Genomic DNA, 24,651 nt, shown 5'->3' with positions numbered 1-24,651 from the left:
CATGGGTTAGAAGTAGCTTAGTTACTAGTTTTTTTTTATGGAAAAATCCAGGAAATAAGGAAATAAATGTATAAATATAGATATAATACTAATTTAAACAACTACCTGCCCCAAGTGGAGACCCTTTTCGTCTGCAATAAGAATGCTTTTTGTTCTTTTGTAGGGACTCGGCTGTGTTTCTTTTCCGACGTCATTAGATGACTTCATAGACCCAATATTAAATCGAACAGGGTACTCGCGCTGTGGGAAAATTTACATATATAGCTCATGCCGCCTCTATTATTTTTGATGAGTCTTTTGATAAAAATTATGAACTTTTCTGCTCGTCAAAATAATTACGAGTGTTCTACATTATTTTGTAGTTTTTTTCATTCAAAAACTCTATCCCTGTTTTATCGTATAATATTTCAATTTGATTACCGCGTAATGCTGGCTATAATAAGATGCAATAAATAACTATTACAAACATAGCAAACAGGCGGATATTTATTGGTTAAAAGAAGCGTTGCTACTAGTAAATGTAAAATAATATGTTTTTGTGTATAAAACCAAATTGCAGGGACAAGGAAACTTATGTAACAAAACAAATTCGAACTTTTCCGCTCGTTAAAAAAATCACAAATGAAATCAATTATATTGTATTATTTGTTTTATTTAAAGCAAGTATATCAGAGACGTTCAAGCTTTGTTAGAGGGGTAAAATGATGGGTTTTAAAGGATTGAGTGGGGTAACCTAATATGTTTTTCAAATTTTTCGAGGGAGGGGGGGGGGGTACTATGAAGGTTTCAAAGTTTGAGGATGGTTATTTTTACCCCCACCCTTGGACGTTTATGTCTTAGTATATAAAATAAATCTATGAATATTTTAAAGAAAGAATTAATTCTCATACGCGAAGATTTTCAGTCAAAAATATAAATTCTTGAGAAAGTCTATTCCTGTGCCGTGGCAAATTGGCGGAGAATATAATAATGGCTGTCACCCCGTAAACTATTTATATTCATTATGTTGTTATATACAATAACAATATACATATAACGGGATTTATAAAAAATAACCTTTTTCAGAATTGCTTCAATATTTATGTCCTAATTTAAAACAGGTATGTCCGTCTGTCTTTCTGTCTATCTATACCATAAGATCTCGCTAACAGCTGAACCTAATTAGCTATACTTTTTATTGAGGCTTCTTATAAGTCCAAAGATGTTTTCATCTATTTTATTAGAAGGGTAAATATTGATCTTGATAATGATTATTATAATTTGGAGGCTAAACAAATTATCTTTTACTGATTAGACTTTGAATTGTATATTTTATCTAAATGATATGTTTGAGAAGAGTATAAAAACCTTCTTTTAGTAATTTTTTTACTTGGGCGTAAAAGCGTAGCTACTTCTTGATATAGCCGGCCTTTTTTATCGGTTTCAAAAGGCTTCAAAAAATATATTTTACTGTTTTCATTATCTTCTAAAATTTAAAACATAATAACATACCTAAAATTTAAAAAAAATTAGTAAACAAAATTTATTATTATGTTATAAATTATTTCTAAAATATGAAACCTTTAACTACCTTCATATTTGTGTGTACCTTTCTAGATTTCAATCCATTTATTCTTACAGGATCTTTTTTTGTATCTGTTTAGGTATATTATACAAATAAAGCTATAAAAAAGAATATGTTGTTTTTCTTTATGTAAAATTATTCAAAGCATAAAAGTCAGGGAGTAAGGGAGGGGCAATAGGCAATTAATTAAATTCAAGATTTATCCAGAAAATTTTAAGAAAATTGTAAATCAAATTTAGAACCTAAAAAGTAAGAAAAAAGTTCCAAGAAAAAAAGCAAACATTTGAAAATTAGATTACCAGTATATCAGACTGGCGTAACCATTCTGTAATTAATTACTAGAAAAATCTCCCTAGAACTCGTTCACCCCATATTTCTAAATCTTACATTAAGTCTATTGATACTTGTCTGCTATATTCAAAACTAACTCAGCGAGTTAGCGGCAATGATGCGCTAGTACCCAAAGTCAGACAGAACTTGCTAAATTCTTGCACATTCCCTTTAAGCCAGTACCCAAAGTCTGATACTCCTAAATTGAATATTCGATCCATTGTTCCCTCCCTTACTCCCTGATAAAAGAAGTGAAAACATATATTTTAATGTAGACATACACATTTAATAAATACACACAAACATACCGTGAGTCTAATAATGTTGGTTTTCCGGGTTATTTTTGACAGTTTAAACACCTATAATTACATGTCGACTTTTTTATTAAATTCTTAAAATAAACAAACAGAAAATTAATATAAAAAAGTGTTAGAGAACCTAACAAATTGACCTTCATAGATTACAGAAACTTTACCATAAGATATGAGCTGCTAAAAAATAAGCCCCTTCAAAATAATCAAATTCATGAAGCAACTTATAGCCCCCATAAAAAATGACATTATACAATACAAATGACCAATGATAGGCTATATACATTTTAATTGACCAAAGGTAGGCCAATATGACGTCATTTTTATAGACACTATAAGTTGCTTCAAATTTATTATTGTTTTTCAAAAAATTTCAACAACAAAGATTCAAATCACCCTGTATAAAGTAGTGTATAATTTGAAGAAAAGAAAGAAAAGAAAATAGTTTTTATTCTAGTACAACATTTTATTTATAAATTATTCATATTTCATGTATACTAAAACAGTCTTCTGGTAATTTAACAAAACAAAACATTAAAAATTAGAAAGTTAGATTGACGGAGGACAAACATTTCCAAAATAGCACAACCATTGTAAAACAGCTTTTTTCCACGAAGCACTATTAGAGGATTTTTTTCTAAATGTTTTTTTTACTTCGAAGATTTTTTCTCTCAATGATTTTGAAAACATTAAAAAAATCGAAAAACTTTTGAAAAAATACATTGGAATAGCTAAAATTTTCTAGTGATTGTAAAATTTTAGTAGTGAAAACATTACTTTAATTTTTGTACAGTATAAATACTAATATTTTACTACTATAAAGTCTTTTTAAAGATGTTTATTATAGGTATTGTCAATAAAACACAACATTTAATGTTATCATATTGCAAAAATTGTTGTTTGTTGAATCAATAAATGTATAAGTATAGATGTATAATCCATGTATCTGGCCCAAGTGGCGGGGAACCCATATCATCTAGTAGAAAATTACTTTTTTGTTCTTTGGTAATGTCTCGGCTGTGTTTATATTTCCGACGCTATTAGCTGTTAGCTTATTTCAAAGACCCCATGCAGAGTCGGCACAAGGTCCTCAAACCGTGGATAAAGTAACATATAGTTCGTGCCCCTCTATTCTTTTACATTAATGTATATTGATGAGGGGGGGGGGGGTTGTAAATAATTTCCGAATGTACTATCACGAAAAGGGAAGGGGAAAATAGGATAAGTATAATTAGTCTGAAAGGGTTTTTAAGAGACCATCTTATTGTACCAAAGCATTTCAAAGATTTACAAAGTGTCTCAAGAAATCAGCCATGTGACGTCATAAAAAATGAGGATTGAGAGGAGAAGTGGGAAAGAAAACCCCTAAAAAATAGATGGATATTCCCTCATTTTTATTACGTCACATGGCTGATTTTTTTAGACACTTTTTAAAGCTTCAAGCATTGCATAATTGTTATCAATAAAGTTAAAAAAAATATATAGAATGATTATCACAAACAATTTTGAGCGAGGTATACATTTTTTTTATAATTTAAATTACTATCCTTTTGTTTAGTTTTGAAAGTTTCCAATTAGTCCCTGGCATAGGAAGGATAGTTATTAGCAAAATTGTTTTTATATTGATTTTCTACTTTTCCCCGTTGTCTAATAAAAAAAACTCATCAAAATTACATTTTGAAGAAAAAAAATAGTTATAGTAATACAACTTATATAAAAATGTAATAAAGAAAGAATTTGGATTTTTATGACATTCATTTTAGTTGATATATATAGAGTAGCTTCGTTTATCCCCGAAAATTATAGAAAACGTACAGTTGATAAATATAGAGTAGCTTCGTTTATCTCAAAATATATCAAGAAAACGTACCAAGTCTTTTTAGACTCTTTTATATTTGGCACTACTGCATCCTATAACAGCATAAGACTATTTTCATTATTAGAATAGTGTTAAAAAGATTTAATACAGAAATAATCTTTGCGTAAATATCAAGCGATTGATTCATAATTTCACCTAAATTTAGGTTGCTAACTTGGACATTATTTATTGGTCAGTCCAGTAGGAGGGGAAAGACTTTACCCAGGCGATTCATTCATAATTTGTCCTAAATTTAGATTGCTAACTCGGACCTTATTTATTGGTCAGTTAGGTCATCCAGTAGGAGGGGAAAGATGAGGTAAAGGGGCTGCAAGTATCACTTTATAATAGAACATGAAAATCTGGTGCAACATCCGAGTGGTAATTTGTTTAGATAAGATCAATGAAATTATTTTTAATAATTAAAAGTAGTTTGAACTTAGAGTAGCATTTGATTTGAATTAAGAGTAAACAAACGCAGGGAGGTAGTATAGGGGACATTGGACTGTATATTACACTGGTCCCCAAAGTTTTTTTTATAACATTAAGTATTCAAACGTTTCAACAACAATTTGTAATCTACAGAAGAAGTAATTACTTGTATTATCATTGGGGATGTAAATAAATTAATCAATACCACAATATGAAAACATATAATAATATCTATGAAAATTGATGGAGAAAAATAATTTATTATTCTTTGAACTATCTCTGTATCTCTGATTTATATGTTATATATGAATATGTAGATTTAGTGGTTTTCCTTCCATCTAAAGGATTCAATATACCACAGAATAGTTAGATAATAGAACTTTACAATGGTAGTTTAACAAAATAAAATAAAGTAGCAATAGGATTCAATATACCACAGAACAGAAAGATGATAGAACTTTACAATGGTAGTTAAACATCTAAAGGATTCAATATACCACAGAACAGTAAGATAATAGAACTTTACAATGGTAGTTAAACATCTAAAGGATTCAATATACCACAGAACATATAGATAATAGAACTTCATAATGGTAGTTAACATCTAAAGGATTCAATATACCACAGAATAGTAAGATAATAGAACTTCACAATGGTAGTTAAACATATAAAGGATTCAATATACCACAGAACATATAGATAATAGAACTTTACAATAGTAGTTAAACATCTAAAGGATTAAATATACCACAGAACATTAACATAATAGAACTTCACAATGGTAGTTAAACATCTAAAGGATACAATATACCACAGAATAGTAAGAAGATAGAACTTCACAATGGTAGTTAAACATCTAAAGGATACAATATACCACAGAACAGTAAGAAGATAGAACTTCACAATGGTAGTTAAACATCTAAAGGATTCAATATACCACAGAACAGTAAGAAGATAGAACTTCACAATAGTAGTTAAACATCTAAAGGATTAAATATACCACAGAACATTAAGAAGATAGAACTTTACAATAGTAGTTTAGCAACAAAATAGAATAAAGTAGCAGTAGATTCAATATAAAGTGATAGGATTCAAAGCTTAATATTTTATTAAATAATGAAATAATGTATAGCATCGTATTAGAGACAATTTTCCACAAATATTAAAATAAAATTAATACCAGTTTTGTTAACACAGGCATCGGCTACTCGGGGCTTACAAAACTGATTTTAATAATTTAATTATTATCTTTTTAATATCCGCGGAAAGCTGTCTATAATACGATGCAATAAATTCTATAATTTTTTCTCAGAATTGAACACATGATGGATTTACTTTTCAGATGCAAAAATATTTCCTCAAGCCATTCCCGCATTTTTTTAGCAATCAACTGTCACAGTTAGTTTCATTATCTTAGCTAGACTGTTATCTTGATGTAATAGAACTTGAAATGAGTTTTTAGAACCTACTTCTATTCTCTTTTTCAACTAACTGTTGAATAGAATAGATTGGTAATGTTCTTAAATCTTAGTGTTTGGCAAATACACACACACACACACACACACACACACACATCTGTACTGTGCATAGATTTAAAAACTATTAAAGAAAAATGCAGTCATTTAATGTTATAACTAAAGATCATATTTTGTCCAAATAATGACTCAGTGATCTATATCAACAAATTTGTTGTATTTACTGCTACCTTATAACATACTAACTGATACGCCCCTAGGGGCCTCTAAGGACACTTAAGGTGGTGGGAGGTTAAATTTATTTTTATTTCACAAAAAAATGTATTTTTTAGGAATGGGGGGATGTAAAGGAGAACCATATCGGTTCAGCGGTTAGCGAGATCCTTTCGTACAGACAGATAGAGATCCTGTTACTCTAAATAAGGATAATTGTTTTTCTTTATGTTAACATTTTTAAAAGCGAAGCTTTTCTATAATTAGGGTCGGTCCGTCCGTCCGTCCGTCCGTAACGGATAGCTTTTTTCGTTAATTTAGGCATGTTAGAATTGTCCTATCGATTTCAAATTTTGCATGGTGATTCCTTTAGTAGTTAGGTACGATTTAGAAAGCGTAGCAACTCTATAATCATTACCAAAATGTCCGTACGTCCATTTTAAACATCTTGATTTTTTTACTTTTTTAACAACAAATTTTTATGTGATCTAATCATCCGATTGATCTGATTTTTGGTATGTTGATTCCTGGGACAACAAAGTATAATGTAATAAACGAAGCAACTCTATAATCAAGTCCTAGAAATGTAAGTATGTCCATAAACATTATCCTGTATCAAGCAGTTTTTTAACAAAATTTACTCACAATTTTGCTTTGACTCTTATACATTTATATTAGGATTATTCAGTTTTGAAACTATACAAGTGTTAACGTCCGTTTGTCCTACCGTTTCAGTGCTTCGCTTTTATGGATGTTGTCATCTTTGTTTTTAAATGGTTAGAATGTTTGAATGATCGTATAATGATTTTAAATATGTTAATTAGTTGAATATAGATGAAACTTTACATCAAAACCCCTGTTTTCTAAGATGAACCAATGAACCAACCCCCCCCCCATAATATCCAATTTTAAACGATGTTTGTAATGTTTTTAAGAACCCCAACTACTCTATAACTAATATCTACAATTACTGAAATTCATACGAATACCTTATAAAAGTAAACTATATTTCCCTATCTATTTAGGGATGTAATAATTAGTTTCTTATGGACATAATTGTCTATAAATTAGGCTTGGTTAATCATATTTCATGATTGAGAGCCTCTCAGTGCTACAAATAAGTTTTACAAATTTGTGGTGAGGGGTTTAGAGTTTGTCGGTATAAGGGACTCTATCGACTTCATTTGAATTTAAATCTGCTAATGAAAGACCCACAGTCATGTGACAAGTATTCTATAAAACTTAAAAGTTTAAGAAATACCGTGACCGTTAAACAGACGTACAAATATGAAAATCTAAGACTTAGTAAAGCAATGTTACAGCTTTAAAGTTTAGTTGGCTTTACAATATATATCTATAAAAATATCGTATAATGAATTGGGAAATAAAAAGAAGTCCAAACAATAATCAATAAGTAAAAAGAGAAAATTAAAACAACATAAATCTTATTAAACTTTAGTTTTTAGAAAATTAATTTTTGTCCTAGCTTAAATCATTTTAATTCAAACTTTTCAAATATAATTTTATCAGGAGTTAAATGTTTTCAAACTTTTTACAAATTATTCTAGAATAATTAGATGAACATTATTTGATATTTTTTTTTGAATATGTAGGAAACAATTTTATTATGCTAAAGCATGCTTCCATTAAGTTTTCTTGGGTTTAAAAAATCATTGTTCAATATATTACCTTATAAGTTCACAACATCTAATGTTTTTTTTAAATTTGAAATATACTACGTGTTTACTACAAAATTAAACCTCTGTTAAAAAGGTACTTTGCATCAGGCCCCGTATAGAAAAGTGTATTAGTATTAGAATTAGAATTTTTAAGGTTATGTTCTATTTAATTTGCCTAAGTCTCTAGGGGAAGTCGGAGGAGGTCAGGCATATAGCCTAAAACCACCCCAAGAAGTTTATAAAGTTTCTTAGCTATTTGCCCTACAATTTGAATCCTACCTAGAAAATATATATATATATATATATATATATATATATATATATATATATATATATACAAATGTATTTATAATGTATAAATGTATATTATGGCAAGCAGATCCAAATACTGTAATTCAAAAGATCAAACGCACTTATGAATTGGATATATAGCCACATATATGTATATACTTTCAACCTACAATCTATCCTAAATCCAAAGTTATTTGGAAAAACAGCCAAATATTTAACTTAGCATTATTTACTATAACTTCTTCAACAAGGATATTTCAGTGTTTGTTTATACTTTTTTATGGGAATTAATATTTGAGGATTTTTCAAAAACACATCACTGAGGAAAAAACAGGAAAAGTCTTCGTTTTTTTACGCCATCTATTGTTTCTTTTAACCTTTACTTTGATATAACAAGCAGCTGCGCCTCTAGAGGCCTCTATGTATTGCTTTTATTCAAAGTATTTTAAAATCAGCTAGAAGGTTTTAGTTATGCTTTTAGCTAATTGCAAAAATGTCCGAAGGGCGGTGTTTTTTTATTTCTTTATTTTTGTCGATTTCTCTGGGGAAGGTGGTGGTACCCTTCCCCAAAATAGTTTTAAACCTTCCTAGGACCTATGAAAAGCTATCCTGTAAAGGAGAACCATTTTGGTTCATAGGTTAGCGAGATCCTTAGCGGTACAAACAGACAAACAAAAATCATGTTACATTATTATAAGGATGCACAGTCAAATGGTAGGCATACAACCTCCTCTAGAGGTTAGATTCAATACTTTAGTATTACAAAAACAGGAATCAATGGATTTCTGAAAATGTTTAGTGAGTTTAGAACAGTTAGGAGTAACAACATTATAAGAAAAAGATAAATATTGTTTGTGTTTCTTATAATAGAAATGTAAAATTACAGAGCCATTACATAAAGTTGTACTAAAATTTTATTGGTAGAAAGGCTGAATATAAAATATTTTTTCATCAGATACCCTATCCCTGTCTGTTTTAAGTTGCAGGGAGGGAGGGGACATTGGGCTGTTTATTACACTAGCACCAAAAGTTTTTTAATAACGTTTTCTTATTCGTTGTATCAATCACTTTGGGGACTTTCATTGAATTTTAATTAAGCTAAATATTAATACGTTTCAACCATAAATGGGTAATTTTGTGTATTAGAATAGAGGATTACAACAAATTATAAGCCAGTGTCTTATCCCTTTAGATCCCTGGGTGTATGCAAACTTGAAAGGTTGTTGAAGATAAAAAGAAAGATGAAGCAGACGCACAAATTAAAATTTAACTAAAAATAGAATCAAAGCTTCTCAAGCAGAATGTTTAAAATTGATAGATTAACAAGGATTTGAACATCCACAGAAACTTAGCCTAATTCATGATACAATCACACAAACGAACATTAACAAGTATAGCAGGGCTGTTTATTACACTAGTTCCCAAACTTTTATAATAACGTTTTCTTATTCGTTGGCTTGACTTTAATTGTATTTTGATTGGTTGGCTCATTAAATTGAAAATCTAAATGTTTCAACCACAAACTGTAATCTACATAAGGGATAATTTTGTTTATCATCATGTATGTAGTGTACATTAATTTATCGGCTATTGTCCATTTAGATACCTGGCTCGTTAGAGACGTACTTACATTTAGCAATGCTCCATTGTTCTAATTCGTCATAGAAATCACCATTTCTTAGTCCTTCCTTATACATACCATTTTGATGATAAAAAGAGTGAAATAAATTGAGAAAAATGAGATAAAATATGTAGAAAAACGGAGAGTTTAAATTAAAAGCCCTAAACCCTTGGGTCTAAAAATAATCAAGTCTATAATCCTTCAGCTCTACTCGCCAAGAATTTCAAATTCAACAAAATTCACAAAATTCCTCGAGCTAGGGGGAAAAAGAAATATTTTAAGTAAAGAGTTGGAGCTATGAAACCAAATTTATTGTGATAGAGGATATATCTTTAGTATTTTTTTTGTAAATAGTTGACCGTTGATACGAAAATTAAAACTTGACAAAGGTATACAAAACTTAAGAGTTTCAATATAAAAGTAAAAGAGTGAAGGGGGAGGGGTTATATAACTGTATGTCCATGAGGTGAAGACCTTGTGCTGACTTTCAATTGGGTCTTTGAATATCAGCCAATAGCGTCGGAAATAATGATACAGCTAAGTTGCTACAAAATAGCAGAAAGTAATTTGCTAGCAGATGAAAAAGGTCCCCGCCAATAAAAACAGGTAGTTGTTAAACATATATACTTATACGTCTAATGTTTTAATCTTACCTGAAAAAAGAAACAAGTTTTTATAATTCATTTAATTTAAAATAATAAACGTTAAATTTGAAAAAAAGTTTTTAAAATCAAAAAGGAAAACTAATATTACTTAGTTTGAATTTTATTATTATTATTGTATTATTAAGATTGAGATCTTTATTCTGTGCTTTCTATGCTAGATGTTGTTTTATTTCACTAAATACAGTACACCTACAAGTGCTGTAAGATATCCAAGTTTTAAATTATGATTTAGAGGGGTAAAAACTATAATAGGAGGAGTAATACAACTTGGATGAGGGGACGGGGAAAATTTTGGTATGAGAAGTTAAACAACTTTTATGGTGTCTACAAAAAAAATTGGATAAATGTTTCAACGTTTGGCCAAACTATACTGATGACGTCATATTCCCTTCTAATATGATGCAAATCGGAATATTTCGGCCAAACGTTACTACATTTGTGCACTTTTATGGAGACTTTTTAGCATCTTCATGAATTGGCAAACAAAATTTAAGGAAATTTTGATAACGTTGGGAGTTCTGAATGTCACTCAAAGGCATCGTAAGTAAGTTGGTCAAATGGTAAAGTTAGTGTGGTTTTTTTTCTCCACAATAAAGTTGTTTTCATGGTACCAACTGGTCAAGGTTTCCATATTTTTGTTGTTTTTATGTTAAAGTAAATATTTAGCTTCAAACAGAATAAAAAATTATTCTTTAAACAGAAAGTATGAATATATGTATTTTGTATATATGAAAAATAGGGAGGGGGGGAATTTAAAGTATGAAAGTCTACAAAAAAAATAGTGTAAAATCTTAAAACAAATAGTTTTATTCTTATACAAAACTTCCCTTAATATTCATCTTAGTGATCACACATACAGTTAAACACCCCATTGATTTAAAGGGATAAGACAATGACTGATAAACTTATGTACATCCCCAATGATGATACACAAAATTACCCGTTAAGTAGAATGAAATTAAGATGAAACGTTAGAACGTTCAACTTAATGAGCCAACCAATCAAAATTCACTTAAGTTGTTAATCCAACGAATATAAAACGTAATTTAAAACTTTGGGGACTAGTGTAATAAACAGCACATTGTCACCTCCCTCTCTGCAAACACCTTGTTACTTAGGATATAGAAGAAGAGGTTCTTTTTTTACACAAAAACAAGCATCATTGTATATTATATGGAATGTCAAAAAACGAATTGTCTTATTTTTTTTTGTTTTATTGTCCCCATAATACTTGAGCAAGCAGCTACATGTATCAATGTTCAGGTAGAAATGGATAGGTCAATAGAAAATTAATTGATGTTCCACAGAGTTTATCAGGAAGTAAAGGGGACATTGGGCTGTTTATTGCACTATACCCCAAAGTTTTAAAATAACGTTTTTATATTTGTTGGCTTAACAGATTTGAAGACTTGAAATTCGATTGGTTCATTCATAAACATTTCAAATATTAATTGTAATCTCCAGAAGGGGTAACTTTGTGTATCATCATTGAGAATGTTCATCAAATTATCGTCCATTGTCTTATCCCTTTAGATCCAGAAGTATCTAATGACTATTAGTTAAGATATACTAAAGATTAATTAATATTATATTAATCTATCCCTTTTTCTCTGATAAAAAATAATACAGATTGCTTTGCTTATTTACCCTATATCCATCACTTGGCTACGAATCAGGAATATAAGGATAATCCTATACACTTAATGGGGTAAGTTGTATGTATATGTGTGCCCAGTAAGATCTGTTAAACAGCCGGATAGATAGGTCAAAAAAAATTAATGAACTAATTATGGGAAGGCTAAAATAATTTTCTAGTTTTTTAGAAGAGTTAGATATAATTCTTTCTCGTATTCATTCGAATCAAGTGGATAGGAACCGGTTCTCATCCATACGAAAAAACTATGTCTAGCAACGTATTATATCCAGCTTTCTACGAATATAGAATGTTTAATCTCATAAGATTAAAACCAGTTTTTTTAGCCCGTGCCTTCGTCACCTCGGGGCTAAAAAAACTATTTTTAATCTTATAATTGTACATTCTATATCCGCGGAAAGCGGTTTATAATACGATGAAAGAAATAACTATTACTGGATTTCCTTTGACTATGGCAATTTTTAAAATATAAAAAATTGATTAGAAAGCTTATCTTGAGCTTGTACAACACTTATAAAAAAAACCAATGGATTTAATTAAAACTAAATCTAAGATTAAACAGAATATCGTTTCATGTTTTTTTCAATTAAATAAAATGGATATTAAAAATTTTTATGTATCTTTTTCAGATAATTTGCTTATGCTTTCTCCATCCTAATGTTGATATAAATAATATAATATGTTACTTATAACACACACACACACACACACACACACACACACACACACACACACATACACGCACACACACGCCCACACACACACCAAACACACACACACACATAGTCTTATATATCCTTTACTTATTTCATATCCTGTATACTAATCAATCGGATGTTTCCATGTCTATTGTCTACATTTGCACATTTCAGAAAAGATAACAACTTTGATAGACTATATGAAAGGGACTTTCATATAGTGTCTAAATATTCAAGCTTTTAACCTAAAATTTAATCATTTGTGTCGTTTCAGTGGCGTGCGAACCGAAGGGGGCATTTGGGGCAATCGCCCCCCCCCCCCTAGCGACCAAAACGCCCCCCCCCCTGCCCCCCCCTAGCCACCGCCCCCCCTGCCCCCCCCTAAATGTTGAAAAATGCCCCATTTTGCCCCCCCCTGGTCAACAAAAATGCCCCTTTTTGCCCCCTACTATACAAAAAGCAAAACTATCCCAGTTTCCAAAAAAAAAGATCAAGAAATACTCAACAAAAAAAATTTTTGGCGCTTCGCGCCAAAAAGACAGTTACTATTCGTTTAACCTTACCAAATTTTTTACTTAGTGTAGAAATTAGGTTATAATCTTTTTTCACTGAACACAACAAACCAGGTAATAGGAAGTATTTTATTTTGTATAATATAAACTTTTTACCAAAGAAATTTTGTACATCCCAAATGATGATACACAAAATTACCCCTTATATAGATTACAATTAGTGAATGAAATGTATGGAAACTCGACTTAATTAACCAACCAATCAAAATTCCAAATTTTATATGAAATATTGGGGACTAGTGTAATAAATAGCCCCAAAACCCTTCCCTCCCTGCATATTTGAAGAAAAAATTTGCGCTTCGAGCCCTTCCAAATGGTTTCTGCTGTTTAAAAGCGAAGCTTTTCTATAATTAGGATCGGTTCGTCCGTACGTCCGTCCGTCCGAGATAGATAGCTTTTATTCGTTAATTTAGGCAGGTTAGAATTGTCCTATCGATTTCAAATTTTGCATGATGATTCCTGTAATATTTAGGTACGATTTAGAAAGCGTAGGCACTCTATAATCATTACCAGAATGTCCGTACGTCCATTTTAAACATGTTGATTTTTCTACTTTTTTAACAACAAATTTTTATGTGATCTAGTTATCCGTTTGATCTGATTTTTTGTATATTGATTCATGGGACAACAAAGAACAATAGTATAAGCGAAGCAACTCTATAATCAAGTCCTAAAAATGTAAGTATGTCCAGAAACATTATCCCGTATCAAGCAGTTTTTGAACAAATTTACTTACAATTTTGCTTCGACTGTTTCGATTCTTTAATATTCTGATTTTTCAGTTCAGACACTATACAAGTGTTATTGTCCGTTTGTCCTACCGTTTCAGTGCTTCACTTTTATGGATGTTGTCATCCTTGTTATCACATGTGTAAACAACAAATATTTAATCAAAAAGTTATTTTATATAAAAAAGAAACAGCGTTTATATTTATCTAAGCCTTTTTCTCAACACTGTATGTCTGTCTAAATTAATAACTATATATGATGTCATATTATTTTCTGGATAAGTTTATCATTTTTTTGTGTACATAGTACATACCCTTACAAAAAGACATGTTTTTTTTTATGGCAATTTTCATTAAAAACCCTTAAAACTAACTACACTCTATATTCCTAACTTGATAAAATATGCCACTCTTGTTGTTTTTAATTGATTTTAGTTCAAAGGGGGAGTAAATATTTTTAGGTGCGCTTCATGCACTGCCCTTATAAATCCTTGGAAACACCACTTAATCAAAAATTAACAGAGTTTTAAAGTGCCATTTAAAGAGGGTAGGATATGTTGATATAATGTTTTAGCTTCTCTATAATTCACTATGGCTGTCAGTACGTAATGCTAAGGGGGAAATGTTATTTTTTCAACTGCAATTAAAGATAGAAGGCTAAAACTTAATGTTAACATTCCCATCAATATGGAGTATAATTAGCTATTAAAAATTCATGGAGGTCGGACTGCTTTTCAGGACGTTTTTGGCTATTTTTGTATCTTTTAAATTTCGGGTATAGTCCCTTTTGTGACATTGCCTCTTAAGGTGCATTTCGTCGTAGTTTCACAGTAGCTTTTCCCCTATTTATAGCTCCTATGGGGCCAATTGCCTAACCCTGCGGGGAAATCACCTGACCTAACTTAACCTAGAATAACCTATCAAAAGCTACTATGAAAATACGACAAAATGCCCCTTAAGAGTCGTTGCCCCAAAGTTTTCCATATTTCTAAGAGATTTTAAATCTGTTAATGAAAGGACAAGTAATTTTTGTTATTTTTCTACATAGTTCTTTATATCTTTGGTTTTTAAGTACGATAAATTTTTTTGTGGATTATAATATTAAAAAAAAAAATTTCTTGCTGTTTCGAGCATCCAGTATGTAATTTACTTTAACTGTCATCACACAACATACAGGAAAAAGGATTTGTGACTTTTCTACCTAAAATATATATTTATTTCAACAAATGTTCTTTAAATCTACTTGTCTGTATATTTATTAATGATTTTTTGTGCTTTGCTACTTAAAGATGTTGTCATCCTTGTTGTCATACAATAAAGAAATATTTAAAATCAGTTTTACATATTAGGTTAATTTTTGGTAAATTATTTCCAAAATGAGTGTTTTTATCTCCCCCCCCCCAAAAAAAAAAAAATTTTAATGGGGTTATTCATCCTTCCTGCTGAGATTTTATAACATCCCCTTCCACCCATAAAAAAATGTTTTGTGGTGGGGGGGGGGGGGGAAGGTTAAATTATCTTCTGTACTTTTTTTTCGAAGATGCTTTCTAGCTCCTTTCCCTTCGGTCATTGCAGGGTGGGGAAAAGGGATGGGTGAGAAGAGATGGGGGGGGGGGGAGAGATGGGGGATATAAATGGGAAATAGGGATGGGGAAGAAGGGATAAGGACTAGTAGGCCCATAATCAAATAATCCCACCCCTTAAAACGCCCTTATTTAAAATTAGTATATATAATCAAAATGGCGAAATTTTACAAAATCTTCAAAATGCCCCCCCCTAGACAAAGTGCTTCGCACGCCACTGTGTCGTTTATTTATCATTCGATTAGATTAGTTATTGATCGACATTATCATAAAAGAGGTTGTTTAGCAAATATTAATAACATAGACATAATAACTCTTACTATTAAAGTTATTCAAGTTTTGACATAATACATAATCAGCACTACTAACATCTTTTATACAAAGTGAACTATAATTTTTCTTGATATATTTAGGCATTCATCTCTGTTAATGATTAATTTGTTTTTTAATATCTTTCCTAAGCCAATTTAAAAATATCAAAAGAGAAAAGTTTTATATTTAATTAAGATAATAATATCAATTGCTTTGCTTTAGTCAAAGCTACAATAATTATATTATTTATATACATAACTATAGTATAGTGTGGTATTACGTTGTCTGCAGATAAGAAAATGTAAAAAAGCAGGATTAATTCCTATTTATTTAGCCCCTAAAACCTACTAAAAATAATGTATCATATTATTTCTATTTTACTTGAATAATTTTCAAAAATGCATTAAACCTGTTTTAATTTTAAATACTTAGACCCATGACAATATTATTATCAATGAGCTATAATCTGATACTGTGGTCCCCAAAATACTGGGATGAATAATACCCAACCTAGTTTGAAATGTGACCAATATATCTCGCCACAGACCTGCTTTATACCAATACAGAAAATGTTGGGAATAGTCCCTTTCGTAGCAACTCCCCTTAAGGGGCGATTCGCCGTATATTTAAAATGGCTTTTTATAGGTTATTTTAGGTTAGGTTAAGTTATATTGGGTTAGGTGATTACCCCACAGTGTTAGGCAATTGGCCCCGCAGGATTAAAGCCCCCCGCAGGGGCTAGAAATAGGAGAAAAGCTAAGAGTATTGAAAAATACAAAGAATCGCCGTTGCCACGAAAGGGACTATACCCAAAATGTTTTGTTTTAGTAGGACAAACCAGTGCACAAATTAGGTTAAAACTTACACCAAAATAAATCTTCAAACATTTATTTTGTAACGGGATGGGAACCATTATTCTATAAACCAAAATAGCTATATGTTTGTAGATTAAGATCTCATTGACCAATTATTTGCTATTTATTTTTTGTTATCATTCGCAAATTAAGAGAAAGCTCAAAGTGTCTCAATGTGCGACGTCATAAAAATACTTCTAGAAAGGAGGAATGAGAGGAGAAGTGGGAAATGACACCTCTAAAAAAGAGATAATTTTTATGATGTCACACATGACACTTAGAGCTTTATCCCCATGAAGTATATTTAAGCCTTAAAAAGACTAATTAACATCCAGCTTTTAAAAGTTAAAAACTATTGTACTAATTCGTATTCAAAGCTTTTCAATTTAAATGTTTATGTTCTTATTTATGTATGTGTATCTGCGATCGTTTAGTAATCATTTAATACATCAAAGATATTTTACTTTGATATTTGTTTTTAGAATACTGTTCCATTTTCTCGATTTTTTGGCATTTCTTTTTGTTGCAAGGCCTCATTTAAGTTTTGTTTGTGTCTTACAGAGATATTTATTGATATATAAAGTAGCAAAGCTATTCTGTAATAATGAATTTATTATTACTTGGATCTTACACAAGATTATCTTGTACTCTTATAATTTGAAACTTGTAGGGGGCTAAAACAACAATACCCCCATTTACCCCTTTCTTACTGGATGGACAAACTGACCATTAAGTGATGTCCATGTTAGCAACCTAATTTGACGACAGTTTTTCCCCTGTCATAAAATCCAAGTATATTCTATATTCATTTCTATAATTTAAAGTTTCATAATTTTGAGTTCCTTACAGAACTTATAATCATACATTAACCAAAGATCCAATGATAAAAATCTTAGCATATTATGTATAATTAGTCATTTGCTAATATTTTTCCCCTAAAAAGTCATTAAGTCTGATTTTATGAAAGCTTTTTTTCCTCAGCAAACATTTCATTAATCATTTTATTAATTAAGAAAACATATTAAAAATGATAAAAAGAAAGTCATCCTTATACTAAAAGGTTAGTCTTTCTGAAAGAAAAATTGATTTTGGAAAAGATACGCTTCCAAAAAATATTCATAATCATTTTTTAGATTATTTTGCTCTTTTAATCTTTTATGTAATGTAATGGAAAAAAAACACGGATTAAAGGTATTGGCGATCTTTCAAAAGTTTTATTAAAAGTACTATTTATACCTTTCAATCATTAATACCAATATTTTTTTTATTTTTGGTAGGATTCAAATTAGGCCCGGGCAGGTTTTAGTCCTTTTTCTTTGGGGAAGGTCAATTTGAAGAGAAATAGTAAAAAAGCTTAAAATTTATATGTTCAAAAAGGTTACCACTTTTTGAATTTTAGTTTTTTAAAGACTTTTTTATTTTAAAAATCCCTATCCTTTTTAATACTGGAATATTCTCTGGTTTAAATAATATAATATGTCAAGCACAATGTTTATACAGCTTATAACTTACTAGCCAGAATTATTATATGTACTCCCAGCCTATTTAATACTAGAATATATTCTGGTTTAAATAATATAATATGTCAAGCACAATGTTTATACAGCTTATAACTTACTAGCCAGAATTATTATATGTACTCCCAGCCTATTTAATACTAGAATATATTCTGGTTTAAATAATATAATATGTCAAGCACAATGTTTATACAGCTTATAACTTACTAGCCAGAATTTCCCTATGCACTCGAAGCCGTTTAGTTTTCACTTTGTTTAATCTTTCAAAAACACATTACAATTCATCAATAAGGATTTTCTTTGATTAGTAGACATTTAAAAGTCTGCAAATAGTTTTTAAAGCTATTGACGTTTGATAAGCGAAGAACATAAACACCAATAGAAAGTTTCTGTTTTTATTATTACATAAATTCAATACACTTAGTTCAGTAGTAAGACTTTATTTGTCTGAAGCTTAAGATCTCAATAACTACTAAACTGATTGGGTTCTCTATTTTAAACAAACTTCACATAGGTTCCTTAAGAATTTTAGGCTATTTCATTTTCATATTTAAGTTTTGGGATAGTTAAATTATACTTGAATACAGAGCCCCGAGATGCTAGAGACGAGTTTGAAGTATAGAACATCAAACAAGATACATCTCCTAAAAATCACAATTCTTTTTCTATCAAATACCCTATTGCTTTTTAGAAATTTTTAATCTTGATGTTGCTGCGCATTGTGCTAGAATTGTCCTTGTTAGTCTGATGATTACAAAAAAAACTGTTAATAAACAAACATGCATATAAAAATAAATAATTGTACAACAATTTGCCTTTTAAGCATTCTCTGTACATTTATAACTTGTCAAGAACAGTCATATAAACAATATTCACGCTTCCAGGGATACGGTAATGGAGTGATAATTTAATCCTACCCCTTGTTTAATATGTGTCAAAGTTTAAAATTTATAGACTATGCTGATCAGAGATAAAAGAGTTGCTATTTTCATCATGATTTTTGTCACCAAAGTTTAAATTAGAAATTGCGGTTTCCCTTTTATGACATCTGAACGAACTTTTAAAGAAGAAAATACGTATTTTTAAGACATTTTTCTCATTTAAACTTTCTTAAGAGAAGGAATGTTTTAATTAAATCGTAATCAGAGGCAAAATAGTTTCTTATCGCGTCGTATTATAGACAGCTTTCCGTGTTAACAAAACTGCTTTTAATTTTATAATTCGTGGAAAATTTCTGTAATTCGATGCTATGCATGATTTTTCAGTATGACTAAGAACCGGCTCTTATTCAGTGGATATTTATCGATTTCGAAGCACTACTGGAACTAATATTATTTTTAAAGCTATGAAAATAAAAAGTGAATGTAGTAGGCGTAGTTTTGTTGATATGGGGCGGAGCTAAACTTATTGTTATTCCTTTTTTCTCAATAAGTGACAAATTATTTTATTATAGAGAAATCCTTTGTACAGTTATTGGCAGGGAGGGAGGGGACAATGGGCTGTTTATAAAACTAGTCCCCAAAGTTTTAAAAATCGTTTTCTTATTCGTTGGCTAAACATCTTTTATTGTATAATAATTAGTTAGTTTATAAAGCTGAGTATTCAAACGTTTCAACCACTAATTGTAATCTAAAGAAGGGGTAATTCTGTGTATCATCATTAGGGATGTACATCACTTTATGGGCCATTGTCTTATCTCTTTAGATCCCTGAGATATTGGGGTAATTGTATTGAAGCTTCTCTATACAAATATATTTGTCCATCTGTTTTTAAATTGGTATAGTTAATTATCGCATCGCATCATAGACAGCTTTCCGCGGATAATAAAGTTGAAAATCGTAATGTCAAAACCAGTTTTGTAAGCCCCAAGTGACCGTAGGCCCGGGGTAACAAAACTGGTAAAAATTTTATGATTTCTATTTTAATATTGTCTTTAAAAAAATTGTCTTCGCCCAAAAAAATTAAATATATTTATGATGCTCCTAGGCAACTATCCTAATACATAAAGTAGTAAGCGTTTTTTGTATGTCCCGAAAGATCTCGTAGGGGCGTAGCCGCTAGTAATGCTAATAAAGTAATAATGAGTTACATTGGCCTTTTTAGAAAACATTGATATTGGTAAAATTTATGTAAAATTTGCAAAGTCAAAATAAAGCTCTAAAAATGATCCTTTAATTAACATTTTCTCAGTTAAGTTAAGTCATTTGTTTGCTAGTTTATTTTTACAAAATTAGGTTCTAACAAGGAGAATACTGCGCAAAGCTTTATTACTAAAAACTCTCTAGTAACATTAGCAGTATAACATAATCAGAAAATAAATTTTTTCGATTAAATTATGTAAAGTTTTATAAGTATTCTCTTCTCAGGGATCTAAAGGGATAAGACAATTGCTAATAAACTGATTCACATCACCAATAAAGATGCACAAAATTGCTCCTTCTGTAGATTACACATTTAGAGACTTAACTTAATGAACCAATCAATCAAAATTCAACAACAATTCTCAATAGTTGTTAATATAGCGAATAAGGATTTGTTATTATAAAACTTCATGGTTACTAGTGTAATAAACAATCCAATGTCCCCTCCCTCCCTCTCTACTACTTTTATCCTACATCATTATTTGTCTCTTTTTTATTGACCATTTCTTGAGGGATTCCAAATCACGTGAGAGGGAACCAAAGTATTATAGAGCAATCATGGATTAAAAATGCATTTTGTATCAGGTTTTTTTTGCAGCACAATTTGTTATTGTCAAGTAATTAAACTTTGCTTAGAAACATTTTTATCCTACATTTTTGCAACATAAGAATACAGATCTTTTTTATATACGATATAAACTGTAATTTTCAGGCACTAAAAAGACCAAAGACACCACTTTAAGCAAATGATGGTATTTATAAAACCTATTTGACTTTTACTTTTATAATAACAAAACAAACTTAAACAAAAATGTCATAAAAATTGCATTTTTTATAAAAGGTTATAAAAACAGGGAGGGATAGTTTAATTTTCTCAAATTCAATTTTGGCACAAAAAAGTATGTTTATTTAGAAGGTAAATAAAGGAAGCAAAATAACTCAATAAAAAATTAACATAATCAATATTACAATCAATACATACATTTATTTCATTTACACCACAATAAAAACAAATAAATATAATTCAAGTATGGCTTTAAAAACGGTTTATATCCGCTGGATTAAAACCGATTCTTAGCCGTACTAAAGAATCATGTATAGCATCATTTTTTTTATCATATAATTCTTAATTTAATATTTAAATTTAGGACTTATAGTTCAGAATCTATTTTCATCTTAGATTTTTATCTTTTATAGCACTTTTCTACTTTTGCCCTCTCATTCATGGATCATGGATTACTAGTGTAATTTACAGCCAATGTCTCCCCCCCACCCTTCCTGCCTTACGGTGTATTATATGTACTTGTGTAATATATTTTTCATATTATATGACATTTATTTATTCAATTTCGTTTTCATTTTGTAATTTTGGTTTTCAAAGTCATGAAACATAATAGAGGAAGTGAGAGGAAAGGGGGGAGGGGATTATTGATTTTTGGTTAATTTCTAGTTTTTAAAAGCGAAGCTTTTCTATAATTAGGATTGGTCCGTCCGTCCTTACGTCACAGACAGTTAGCTCTTTTCGTTAATTTAAACAGGTTAGAATTGGCCTATCGATTCAAAACTTTACATGGTGATTCCTGTAGTAGTTAGGTACGATGTTGAAAGTGAAGCATCTCTATAATCAAGTCCTAAAAATGTAAGTATGTCCTTAAACATACTGTATTTAAGCAGTTTTTCAACAACTTTACTTACAATTTGTTTCGATTTAAACACATTTATATTCTGATTATTATTTCTGACACTCTACAAGTGTTAATATTCATTTGTCCTTCGCTTTTATGAATGTTTTCATCCTTGTTAACTTTATTTGTCTACTCCTTATCTATAATCTAAGTATTATTTTATTTTAATCAAACGTTATAGCTAGACAAAGGTAGAGTTGTGGTTTTTGAGTTTGATAAGGTTTTAGGTTTTTTTTTGAAGTGTTTAAAAATAACTCTCTCACTTTTAAAGCCCCTAGAGACTCTACATTAGAAGGAATATGGGAGGGTAGAAAAATAGCCTAAAACCATTTTAGACCCTATCAGAAGCTTCACTGTAAAGAAAATCCATATCGGTTCAGCGGTTGGATAGTTCCTTCTTTACAGAAAAAAAGGTTACTATCTTTTTATAATAGGATGGGTAAAATTGTAAGCAATATTTGTTTCAATTTATGCTTGCCTTAGTATATAATAAGTTTTATGAAAATTTAAACATTTTATCTCAATACTGATAATTGACTAAAAAAGTTGATATAAAAGTTAACAAAGGAATAAAAATTGTCTGTGTGTGAATCAATATTTCTGAAATCATGTGAGTACTTAAATTTAATTCCAGTTTGGCTGCAAATCTGATTAATTTCCGCTAGATTAGAACCGGTTTTCAACCATACTTAAAAATCATGTTTTGTATCGTATGTATTACGAATAAAAATTTGAATCATACACTTAATAATGTTTCCCCCACTCGACTCCTTTAAGGCTATTACATCAGTCATTAATACACATTTTTTTAAATTTTATAAACCGCGAAGAGCTGTCCATTATACGATGAGATAAATTTAACTATTTTTACATCCTTATTTTTAGATTATTGTGTTTAACTGTATCATTTTTAAAACAAGAATTTAAAATTCAAAAAAAAAATTAAACATAAGGATTCAAATTTATTTTATAAACTTTTTAAAAGTCCACTCGCTTTCATTTCTTTAATTCTTACCCACCCCCCTTCACTTGTAACCTAAATTAAGATTTACTTAAAAATTTTCACACTTTCATCTTGAGTAAATTAAACCACTCATTTATAATATTTCAAATATTAGATCTTTATGATCTGTAATTATATAAAGTAGTTAGGTTTTTTTTTGTCTGTTCCTTAAGATATCGATAAATTTGGAACCGATTGAGTTCTCCATTTAAAGGAAGCTTTTACAGATCCCTGATTGGTTTTAGGCTCTTTAATTCTTATATATAAGTTTGGTTTTAGGCCATTTTCCTATTTCTCTTACTCCTTGGAATATAGAACCCCTAGATGCTAGGATCGCGGCCGCTAGACTTAGATAGTAACTAAGAATTTTAGATAGTCAGAAAGTCTTTTTTTTAAACACAGATTCATATTTTTATTAAAAACAAGGTTTGGAATTAATAAGCTTACATATATGATAATTATAACTTAACATTATTTTAATATCAAGTAATTGGCTTAAATACTTTAATAGCCTTTTAGTGGAGAATTTTTAAACATTTTTGGGCTCACTTTAAGCAGCGCCTTAAAACCCTTTTCTAATAAAAAAAAACCTTACCTTCAATTATGAGTAGAATCTACATGATTTTTTTTGGTTCAGTTTTTACAATTCTATTACTAAATATATATATTTCTCACTATAAACTATAAATCATTTACTTTACTCACATATCATTCTATATATTTATATATATATATATATATAATTATAGTGCTACCAATTAACTAATTGTATTTTTTACTTTTTTCCGGGGGGGTCCTTCAGCCCACCAATTTTTTTTCAATTCACATGATTTTATTATTTCTAACACTTTATTACATTTTTTATGATGTAAAAACTTAAATATTTGAATTATGTATTATAGATGTCTATATTTAAAGCTAATATTATATATATATATTGTATTTTATACACAAGACACAGAGAATAGAGAGAGAGATACTCAATAATTAAACGGACGAAAATTCACGGTCTTTGCTGCGCCACCAAAATATTTCTACTGGACCCAACTCTGATGGGAAAACGGGAGAGAGAGAGAGAGAGAGAGAGAGAGAGAGAGAGAGAGAGAGAGAAACAGAGAGAGAGAGAAAGAAACAGAGGGAGAGAGAGAAAGAGAAAGAGAGAGAGGAAAATGGCAAAACGAGAAGGGGAGAGGTAAAAAATAGAGAGAAATAGTCACAGGAGAAGAAAAGTGGATAACACACACACACACACACACAACTCTACCACTCTAGACCAATGAAGGGGAGTATGCTGTATTTAAAGGGTATAGTATCAGCCCTGGCTTCACGGTACTTGTGCGGGGGGGGGGGGTTATAAGGTGTCTAGAGGCTGATATTAGAACTTTATATATATACACTATATATATATATTGGGCCTAGTGGCCTGAAGGCCGCATGAGGCTGGGGAAAGCCTAAACAGTGGACC

At 30.1% G+C, this 24,651-nt stretch overlaps 1 long non-coding RNA gene across 1 annotated transcript in view; it reads right to left on the bottom strand.

Moving 5' to 3' along the window:
• Positions 1-24,225, bottom strand: part of LOC145327987 (uncharacterized) — an 82,864-nt gene extending 58,639 nt beyond the window's left edge. The window contains exon 1 of the long non-coding RNA XR_013882297.1: positions 23,782-24,225. This is a non-coding gene — a long non-coding RNA (uncharacterized LOC145327987). The remainder of the gene's footprint in view (positions 1-23,781) is intronic.
• Between the last annotated feature and the right edge of the window lie 426 nt (positions 24,226-24,651).

Source organism: Acartia tonsa, chromosome 9 (genome assembly GCF_053477335.1).
Source record: "Acartia tonsa isolate MP-2025a chromosome 9, ASM5347733v1, whole genome shotgun sequence".
NCBI lineage: Eukaryota > Metazoa > Arthropoda > Copepoda > Calanoida > Acartiidae > Acartia > Acartia tonsa.
Note: the sequence above shows the minus strand (reverse complement) of the source record. Positions and strands in the feature narration are given on the sequence as shown.